The sequence below is a fragment of the Narcine bancroftii genome, chromosome 6 (genome assembly GCF_036971445.1).
Source record: "Narcine bancroftii isolate sNarBan1 chromosome 6, sNarBan1.hap1, whole genome shotgun sequence".
In the NCBI taxonomy this organism is placed as follows: domain Eukaryota; kingdom Metazoa; phylum Chordata; class Chondrichthyes; order Torpediniformes; family Narcinidae; genus Narcine; species Narcine bancroftii.
The window spans coordinates 91,547,830-91,556,498 of NC_091474.1; positions in this window are offsets into that span (position 1 = coordinate 91,547,830).

The window sequence follows — 8,669 nt, forward strand, 5'->3', positions numbered from 1 at the left end:
AGAAGGGGGCCGTTCCCCTCGCGCTGGTACAGCAGTGGGGGGCGTGGGGGGAGAGAGAGAGAGAGAGAGAGAGAGAGAGATGGAAGTGCGATGTGGGCAGGCAGGTGAGGGGGAGAGGAGAGACGGAGATTCAGGCAAGTGATGGGGGAGTGATGGCAGCGCAACTCAGAAGGGCGGGTGGATGGGGGGGAGATGGGAGTGCGACTCAGGCAGGTGAGGGGGTGGGAGACAGAGAGTTGCCACTTTGTCCAGTGCCCCTCACAGAAACTTACAGCACCTGGTGTTCCCAGGTGGTCTCCCCTTCAAGAACTGACCCAGCTTAGCTTCCGAGATCAGACAATCTCATGTGTATTCAGGCTTACTTACAAAAGTATTTATTAATACTGATGATGAGAATTTATTGTCATACAAACAAGTGCATTAGAAGCAGGAGTAGGCCATTCAGCCCATCGAGCCTTCTATGCCATTCAATAAAATCATGGCCGATGTGAGTGTGAACTCAGCTCCACTAACCTGCCCTAACCCTAATTCTTCTACTTTGGTAAAATCTATTTATCTGCTTCTCGGGGGGAAGAGAATTCTACAGCAAAACACAAATTGCCAGAGAAATATGGCGGATCATGCAACATCCATGCACGGCAATAGAATGTCTAGAAAATTCCACAGATTCATCATTCTCTGGGAAAACTATTTCCATCCTAAATATATTTCCTCGAATCTTGAGGCCAGGTCCCTGAGCTCTGATTTCACCGATCAGTGGAAACAACTTTACAGCCTCTATTTCACCTATTCCTTTCATAGTTTTACATGTTTCTATAAGATCCCCTGTCAATCTGCAGAATACCAGTGAGTGCTGTCCCAGGCGACTCAATCTCTCCACATAGACTAATCCCCTCATCTCCATAATTGAGCCGGTAAACCCAGTGCGTGGACTCCAGGAATTTGAATCCATTAACCCTCTTGTCCTGTCAATGAAAACAGGGATGTGGATCCCTGGCTACAATTCTTATCCCACTTCTCAAGGCAAATTTCAAGTCATTTGATTGTACATATACATATAGAACCTGATGAAGGAGTGCGCACATACACAGACACTCAGTAAACCCTAGACACAAATGGGATAGCGATCCAAAATAAATACAGTCAAATCTCTGGTATCTACGGGGATTGGTAGATGTCGGATAAGTGAATTTTCCAGTTGTTTGAGATTGCGTGTTACATGATTGGCAAACTGACCAATGGGGGGGTGCCAAATTTAAACTTGCGGATTTTCCACTTATTTATTTTCAGCGATTATTCTTTTGCCAGTTGCTTGAGGCTGCCAGTTGCTGGACTTCTGGATAATGGGGATTTTACAGTATATATATAAAACAATAACCTATGGGTTTCTAGAATTGTTCAACAATCTCACCACCCGAGGGAAGTTACCCAGCCTGGCTGTCCTGGTTTTTTTTAATGCTCCTGATCTCTTCCTTGAAGGTAGTGTCTCACTGACAAGGGTAATGATTCTCTGAGCCCTCTTTAAGCACTTCTCCCTGTACATATTGTTGATAAAAGGAAGGGAGACCTCGAATTCTTCCCTATTTTCTTGATTAATTTTGCCCGAAGTTAAATTCAGGCATTCAATATTTAAAAGTAATTCGTATTTCAAAATGGAATTGCGTAATTTTGTAATTTATTCCAAATGGTAATCTACTTCTTGTATTTATACTGTCATTGGTTCATTCATTGACCAAGATCTAATGAAGAAACAACACTTTTTTAGGAAAGATATAAATTTTTTTTTGGGTATATTCACAGATACTCTGCTCAATGAAATACAAGCCAGAGCTTGAGCAATAATGTTACTGGCACCAACTCTCAGATGAGAAATTGAGACATTGCCTGCCGTCTCACATTGCCATAAACTATTCAGAAAGGAAAAAAAGGAACACATCCTCCTTGTCCTTGTTAATTAATCAATATTTATACCTCAATCAATCACTAAAACATGTCACCTGCTTGTAATCACACTACCACGCTATCCTTGCTGTGCACAATTTGGCGGATGGATTTCCTAATTTGCAGCTGGGATGACACTTGTAAAGCAAATACCATATTTGACGGCATATAAGACCCTCCTTCACCCCTCCCCCAAAAATGGCTAAAACGTATCCCATGGCTCTTACATGTGAAGATGAAATTAGCCTCACTAGCATCACCGCCATCTATCGTTGGGAGCTGGGGGCGGGCTGTTGGTGTGGGGCGGTGGGATCAGCATGGGTTCCGACAGCGGGCTGCCAGGAGAGAGCGAGACCAGTGTGGGTACCGACAGCGGGCTGCCAGGAGAGAATGGGACCACCATTATATTGTAGCTACCGGTACATATTTCAATACCTGCCAATACCTTTTTAAAAAATCCCCTAATATTCCCCACTGAAATTGGGTTCTTATATGCCCATGGGTACTATATGCTGTCAAATACATACAGTACCTAGCTGTATAATTTATTACAAGCATCTTGGAGTCAAGGCATAGCAGATTTCAAGATTCTTTTAGTGTCATGTAATAGTACAGAACATGTAATATTACACAAAATAGCCATCTGCCTGCCGTGAGGCAGACAAAGAGTTGCCATTAGTGTCACCCCTTACACTACGAGAAGCAAAAGAGAGTCCCTTCAGCGAGATTGAGTGTCTGCGGATTCACATCCAGCTGTGCGGACTCCTGTTCATTTCTTCGGCAGTCCGAGCTCCAGATGCAAACCTCCAACATGATCAGGAAGCTTCAATTTACCACAATTCTTCCAATTGTACTTCCCAATGATTGTACTGAGTAGTTAATTTACACTTAATCCCAAACACTTTTAGTCACCATGTTCACCCTGACCACATTTCACACCCTTGCACCTCCACCCTGATCAGAAACATGACTTCCAGGGCACCATAGATCACAGAAAGGTCACCAGTCCATCACATCTCTCAATCCTCTCCAATGCAGCCTTTTTCCGAAGATCTTTCATCCATGGAATCATTCCAGCAAACCTTTTCTACATTCTTTCCAAAGCCTTCACATTTTTCCTAAAGGTCAGTAACTCAAATTACATCCAGTGCTTTAGAAAATGGATTAAACAGTATCCACTGCAAGGCCTGTCGTACTTTCCCTGTTTTGGTCGCCCAAGTATATCCAGTTCTATTGAAAGGTTTTGGACTTGAAAAAAAAATAAACTCTGTTCCTCTTTCCACAACAGGGCTTTGTGAGTGATTCCAGCATTTCTGTTTTTACTCCAGGTTTCCAGCAACTACCGTACTTTTAAATGATTTTTTAAAACATTTACAGCATGGTAGCAGGCCCTTTCAGCCCATGAGCCCGTGCCAACCAATTGACCTACAACCCCCAGTACATTTCAAATGGCGGGAGGAAACCAGAGCAGACACAGGGAGAATGCATAAACTCTTTACAGACAGCGGGGATTCGAACCCCCCTCTCCCATCCCGATCACTGGCGCTATAACAGCAATGCATTAACCACTATGCTAACCAGGCCCTTTTTCAAAAGCTTTCTCAGCCTTGCATTCAAAAACCTCAGTCTCTCTTCCGACACCAACATTTTGACTTTCACGGTTCTTCCTACCAAAATGTTCCTCTTTCCGTTTTACTGAGTTACATGTCAACTGCAGTGTCCACCTGCTCTACCTGTTCTTGTTCCCCACTTATTATCCTCCTCACAGTTAACATATTTCGAAAGGTTGATGCGCTAGTTGTAACGTAAACTGAGATGATTTTTGGGCAAAATAAACAACTGAGGGGAATGACCAGGGTCTGAGTATGGCTGGAAAAGCCTATTTTTTTAAAACAAATTGTCGTCCATCAGTGCTTATTTCATTAGGGGGGCTTTTAGTTTTATCTTTCCCTCTTTCAAAAGATTGGCTTCTGTGCATTATTATTTCCTTTTTTAGAATCATCGATGGATGTGAAACTCCAAAAGCCTGTTACATAATACATGGAGACTTTGATTTAGTCATGACATGACCGGAGCAGTAATTGCAAGAACTGGACTAAAGATTAAGACACCGGGTTCTAGTCCATGGCTGCATGGAGTTTAAATTCAATTCATTCAATAAATATCAATTTAAAAAGCAAATATTCAAAGAATGACCCATCTGTCCTTATGCTCATTAATTCCCCTGGAGGAAGAACGTAGCATCTTTACCCAATTTGACTGCAGGCTCCTTTCGAATGGGTGAGCAAATTGCTTAATGAAGTAAAGAAATGAAAAATTAAGAAAATATATGATGAATAAAGTGATATAACAGAGGAGTCAATCTTGCAAACGTGTTGTCCCTCAGACTAGACAATCAACAAAAAAAAACCCCATGCTGGTCTGGACTTGTCCTCATCTGGAAAAGTACTGGAGAGAGTTTCTCCGCACCCTGTCATTAATTCTGAAGAGCGCCTTATCCTCTGGCTGCTCTCCCTTTGGTTCAACAGGGAAGGATGGAGTTCCTTTAGCTTCAGTTCAGAGTCGCACGTTTTGCTGCTCTTTTGGCGAGGCATGCAAAGTTGCTGAAATGGAAAGATACCCACAGACGAAGGCTGGGTGGGGGACATCATGTCCTGTCTGAATACAGGAAAGATCCAGTATTCAGCTAATAATTCAGGCCTAATGTTTCAGATGTGATCATTCATTGTTTAAAATTCTTTTACATTTTTTTTTAAATCTGAATGCATGCGGTGTAAAGAAAATAAAGTAAGATAGAAGAAACCCCCTACTACCCTCCCGCCCCCACCCTCCTCCTCCCTCCAACCCCCTACAAATGCAAGGAAACAGAAAAGAGAAAGGAAAGCAATATTTCACTTTTTGAAATCTTATGGAGACCTATAAGAGAAATGGAAAGTTCGAGATTCATTTAAATATTAATAACCACATGTTGTAACTATGGCAACCATATTTTCCAATGTGCGGGTCATTCACTTTATAATCTTTCAATACAATTTGACTGTTTGACCCATACTTTTCAATTCCTTTTTTCTTTCTTTGCTTTTATTTCAGTGTTAAGTATATCTTGTCGCTGAGGAGGACTTCGCCGTCTGAGCTGCGCAGCGGGCTTTGGACTTGGGGTGAGGGGTCATACACAGCCTTTAGTGTCTCATAAAAACCCCTGAAGTCGCCAATGTCGGCGCTAAGCTGGGTTCGTTTGGCGAAGCTAGTCCACCACTCATTTTGGATCTCCCGGAGTTTGCGCTGAAGGTGGCTGCATGTGAGACGGAAGGCTCGTTTTTTCTCTGGCCAGGAAGGTGAGCCTGGTGGGCAGATCGCTTCTTTGCCAGCAGCTCCTGGATTTCCTGATTGTTTTCATCAAACCAATCCTTGTTTATCCTGGAAGAGAAGCCCAGTACCTCTTCAGTGGATTGCAGTATGGCCGTTTTCAGCTGATCCCAGAGGGTTTCAGGAGACGTGTCCATGAGGCAGTTTGCATCCTCGAGCTTTGCTTGGAGGTTTGCCTGGAAGTTTCCCCTCACTACGTCTGACTGCAAATTTCCAACATTGAACCTCTTTCTGGGGGCTCCACTGTTCTTGAACTTTGGCTTGAAGTGAAGGTTGAGCTTGCAGCGAACAAGCCGGTGGTCAGTGTTGCATTCTGTGCTGGGCATGACCCTGGTGTGGAGCACATCTCGTTTGTCTCTTCCTCACACCAGAACGTAGTCCAGGCTGTCTCTCTGCTGGAAAAGGGTGTTAGTAATGACAAGCCGCTGTTCTGCGCACAGTTCCAACAGGAGGCGCCCGTTGTTATTCCACTTGCCGACACCATGCTTGCCAAGGATTCCTGGCCAGGTTTCCGAGTCTTTGCCGACGCGAGCATTGAAGTCGCCAAGGATGACAACCTTGTCAGCTGTAGGGGTGCGTTGGATGAGGTTGCGCAGATCAGTGTAGAACTTGTCCTTTTCTGCAGGTTCTGCCTGGAGGGTTGGAGCATAGACACTGATGAGGATGATGCGACGCTTGTTTTGAAGGGGGAGTCGCATGGACATGATCTGGTCAGAGTGGCCTGTCGGGAGGTTTTCGAGTTTGGAGGCAATGGAGTTCTTGACCATGAAGCCAACACCAGATAGGCAGTTCATACGGCGAAGTCCTCCTCAGCGACAAGATCTCCAGCCTCAATCGATGGTCAGAACACTTCCAATCCCTTTTCAGTGCCAACCGCTCAGTCCAAGAATCCGCCCTGCTCCATCTCCCTCAACAACCCTTGAGGCTAGAGCTGGATGAGGTCCTTACCCATGAAGAGACATATAAGGCAATTGAACAACTAAAAAGTGGCAAAGCAGCAGGTATGGATGGAATCCCCCTAGAGGTCTGGAAGGCTGGCGGCAAAGCTCTGCATACCAAACTACATGAGTTTTTCCATGCTCTGCTGGGACCAAGGAAAGCTGCCTCAGGACCGTCGTGATGCCATCATCATCACCCTGTACAAAAACAAAGGTGAGAAATCAGACTGCTCAAACTACAGGGGAATCACACTGCTCTCCATTGCAGGCAAAATCTTCGCTACGATTCTCCTTAATAGACTAATACCTAGTGTCGCCAAAAATGTCCTCCCAGAATCATAGTGTGGCTTTCGCGCAAACAGAGGAACTACTGACATGGTCTTTGCCCTCAGACAGCTCCAAGAAAAGTGCAGAGAACAAAACAAAGGACTCTACATCACCTTTGTTGACCTCAACAAAGCCTTTGACACCGTGAGCAGGAAAGGGCTTTGGCAAATACTAGAGCGCCTCGGATGCCCTCCCAAGTTCCTCAACCTGGTTATCCAATTGCATGAAAACTAACAAGGTTGGGTCAGATACAGCAATGAGCTCTCCAAACCCTTCTCCATTGACAACGGCGTGAAGCAGGCTGTGTCCTCGCACCAACCCTCTTTACTATCTTCTTCAGCGTGATGCTGAAACAAGCCATGAAAGACCTCAACAATGAAAACGCTGTTTACATCCGGTACCGCACGGATGGCAGTCTCTTCAATCTGAGGCGCCTGCAAGCTCACACCAAGACACAAGAGCAACTTGTCCATGAACTACTCTTTGCAGATGATGCCGCTTTTGTTGCCCATTCAGAGCCACCTCTCCAGCGCATGACGTCTAGTTTTGCAGAAACTGCTAAAATGTTTGGCCTGGAAGTCAGCCTGAAGAAAAGTGAGGTCCTCCATCAGCCAGCTCCCCACCATGACTACCAGCCCCCCCCCCCCCACATCTCCATTGGGCACACAGAACTCAAAACGGTCAACCAGTTTACCTACCTCAGCTGCACCATTTCATCTGATGCACGGATCGACAAAGAGATAGACAACAGACTCACCAAGGCATTTAATACCTTTGGAAGACTACACAAAAGAGTCTGGAAAAACAACCACCCTGAAGAAACACACAAAGATCAGCGTGTACAGAGCCGTTGTCATACCCACGCTCCTGTTTGGCTCCGAATCATTGGTCCTCTACCGGCATCACCTACGGCTCCTAGAATGCTTCCATCAGCGATGTCTCCGCTCCATCCTCAACATTCATTGGAATGACTTCATCACCAACATCGAAGTACTTGAGCTGGCAGAGTCCACAAGCATCGAATCCAAGCTGCTGAAGACCCAACTGCGCTGGGTGGGTCATGTCTCCAGAATGGAGGACCATCGCCTTCCCAAGATCGTATTATATGGCGAGCTCTCCACTGGCCACCAAGACAGATGTGCACCAAAGAAGAGGTACAAGGACTGCTTAAAGAAATCTCTTGTTGCCTGCCACATTGACCACCACCAGTGGGCTGATATTGCCTCCAACCGTGCATCTTGGCACCTCACAGTTCGGCTGGCAGCAACCTCCTTTGAAGAAGACCGCAGAGCCCACCTCACTGACAAAAGACAAAGGAGGAAAAACCCAACACCCAACCCCAACCAACCAATATTCCCCTGCAGCCGCTGCAACCGTGTCTGCCTGGGCAGACTTATACACTTATACAGTGTCGGTGCCAGAATGAATGTTAGTTGAGAGGGTGGGGCATGGTGCAATGTTCAAAAACTCGCTCAGTTGGGGGTGGTGGTGCTGTTACCATCTTCTATCCCTCTCTGATGTAGGTGCCGAGCACCGTTTTTATGACATCAGTCATCATTACTCACTAGTGACGCTGCTTGGGGTGGGACTGATGGCAAGCGATGGGTGCAATCATATGGGGGAAATGCCCATGGATGCCCCCTCCTTGGCGCCAACCCTGTGCTCATAGAACCGACAATTCCAGGGATTCAGGTGCATTGCAAGTATTCAAGGTTCAAAGATTTAATTTGTCATTGTTACAAAACAGAAATGCTTTTGACTACTGTAAGGCAGACAGGTTTGCTATTGCAGAAATTGCCTAAGCGCCTCTTACAGTCAAAGAGAGAGGCAAAAGAGATTCCACCCCCCACCGAGTCGAGTCACCGAGTGTCCGCAGATTCGCCTCCAGCACTTGCCGCAGCCCCCTTGGCCACACAGAGTCCAGTTCAAATAATTGACAACCCGAGCACCAGATCCAAACCTCTGACACGGTCAAGGACCCTTCGGCACCCCGCTCACATCCCGGTTCCGATGCCCCTTCAGCCAGTTTTGAGCCAGTCTCCAGCATGCCCGGCGGAAGAAGCATGGCCATGCATGGCCTACGGACCCCGCATTTAA